A 2632-nucleotide genomic window follows, 5' to 3' on the forward strand; every position below is an offset into this window, starting at 1 on the left:
CCTTCTAGTGGGAGCACTATGGGCTGGTGCCTTTCTCAGATCTCCCTCTGCCCAGCTCCCACCCAGGCAGAAATCTGGAGGGTGACCCCCCCCCCAGCTGCAAGGCACAGGGCAGGGGTGCAAAAGGGCAATTGATGCTTGTGTGAACTGAGTGGGTGGATGGGCAAAGGGAGAGGTGCAAAAAGGTATCTAAGGAAACATCAGTATCAGTGCAACTGACACTCCCATGTTACTTCCTGCTCTGGGTCCGGACCATTGTGACCGGTATCCCGCAGCCCCATCCAGCACAGGGACTATATGGCCCCACTTCTCAAACCCCAGCTGTGCGTGATGCCCCTAACTCCCAGCAGGGCCCCAAGGGCAGAGGCTCTCTAGTTCGGGGGGGGAGGGGGCATGAGCTCTGCCCTGCGTACCCATCGCTTTGGCGCATGAAGCCATCCTCAGGTCAGCCCATCTATGCGCGTTCCCCTGGCTGCCTGCTCCCATCCCAGAGGGGCATGCTCAGCCTCAGGCAGGTTAATGCTGCACTGGCATGGGGCCAGCAGGCCTCCAGGTGGGCACAAGGTTGCTGTTTCGTGTCTCAGCCAAGGCAGTGCTGCACTGTTCCGTCAGCGCCCCTGTTAGTGCGCTGACAGGGCAAGTCGCTCCTGGGTGGGATCCTTTCTCCTGCTGCCCAAGTCACGTGACCACAGCCCCACCTCTGCTTCCAAGGTCTAAACCAGGTGTGGGGCCCCTATGGCCCGGAGGCTGGCCCCACCCCCTGGTGTGCCTGGATCTGCCCAACAAAGCTCAGGGCACACACCCCCAGCTTTGGGGAGCCCCACCCCAGAGCCTGAGGGGCACAAAATCTAGTACCCCGGCCCTCCCAGGCTCTGGGGTAAAGGGGAATGGGGGAGTGTCTTTCTGCATCTCAGTCAGGGGCCATGTCAGTGAGGTGGCTTTTGGTGAGGCCCCTGGCTGATTTTTCAGTGACTGAGACGATTCCCCACCCCTAGTCTAGATCCTTCAGGCTCTGTAGCCACTTGGATGCTTCAGAAGGGACTCAAGGACATAGTGTCTCTTGTACGTGTCGCTGGTGACTCCATGGCCTGCTCCTTCCTTAGTGGCATCCCTCTGTTTTCACAGCTGGCTGGCAAGCTCAGTCCTGCCTTCTGCAGGGAAGCTGCTGCCCAGCCAACTGCAGAGATGGCCTCTTGGAGCCATGGCTGATGCACAGGGTGTAAAGGGCCAGGTGCTATCAGCTCCGCTAGTGCCCTTTGCGTATTTGTTATCAGGCCAGACGGGCATTGCTGAAACTAGCAACTTGACCAGGCACGTGCTCCTCCTAGTTAATCGCCAAGCTGCAGCCTCTCGTTTCTGTTCTTGCTGCCACAGGAGGTCCCAGAAGATCTACACTGCATGTGCATCCTGACACTCTACCTTCCTGCTGGTCCACACCCAGCCCTGCGTCTTCTACCTTGCTTCTGGCCCTGTTGGCAGTATCTGCCTGGGAGAGTTTCCAGCTGGTCCCCCTCCAGGAGGCACTAAATACCTCATCCTCAGGATTAACATCTGCTCAAGGACCATGTTTGTGTTCGGCTCTGGAGTGTGGCCAGCCGGCCAGGAGCCAAACTGCACCCGAGCAAACAGCTGCAACGTGGGATGGCCAGAGCGCAGGGCTCTTCCAGGTCCTGGGAGAGGTACCGAGTCACTGCATCGGGCATGTGTAGTTATAGTGTTTCCTCATTGCCCTCGGGCTCAGGCACAGGCTACACAACATTAGGTCATTGTGAGCCACCTTGGGTCACCTATTTGTGCATCTGCTCATAAATCTGTCTCCGCCAACTCAAGAATACAACTGCAGCTATGCAATAAAACCACTTCCCTGAACTGCTGTGTGCCACCACCAGCAACATACTGAGTGTGACGCTTTGCAAACCATGTCCACCTCAGCAGTCCTCCAGCAGCTGTCCCACAATGCCCCATTCCCAGCAACAGCTTTGTCACAATTGCAAACTTCACTGCTGAGGTCATGGAGGCTGGAAGTCGAGCCCTCACCTTTAATGTTTCCTGCTTGTTTCTGAAGGGCCATTTCTTGATGGCCCGGGTTGGTTCACACGCCTAGCACTGCTCCCTTGTTGTGTGCAGCTGCCCAGCAGACCAGTTGACTCCAAGCACTAGACGCAGCCCTGCCTGCAATGCAGAGGAGCTATGGCATCACCCTGCCTCGGGAGCAGAAGGTGGGCAGGCACAGCTACAGAACAGCTGCAGAAATGTGGATTGCACGGGGGATGCACATGACAGTGTCCAACATGAAAGCAAAGCAGCAGCAGCAGCAGGCGGCACACCACAGCCAGGGAAACTAACAGTCAGTCTGCTGCTGGATCAGAGCTGTCAGCTATACTAGGCAGAGACCCCCAGCACCCCACAGAATCCATTCCTGTGAACAGGAAGACATGGCAGTGCGGGGAGGGGCAGCTATGCCGCGAGCCAGGATCTGTTCAACAGACCTGAAAGTGTTGCCAGTCCCTCCAACCAGCAATAGCCACTGCAGGCCCTGGGGAAAGGCAGAAGGGGCAGCCTGCCCTCCCCCACTTCCCCCCAGCCCCAGAGCCACATGGAGCAGTGCTCTGGCCATTGCCGCTGCCCATCC

This window comes from Pelodiscus sinensis, chromosome 19 (genome assembly GCF_049634645.1).
Source record: "Pelodiscus sinensis isolate JC-2024 chromosome 19, ASM4963464v1, whole genome shotgun sequence".
Classification (NCBI taxonomy): Eukaryota; Metazoa; Chordata; order Testudines; family Trionychidae; genus Pelodiscus; species Pelodiscus sinensis.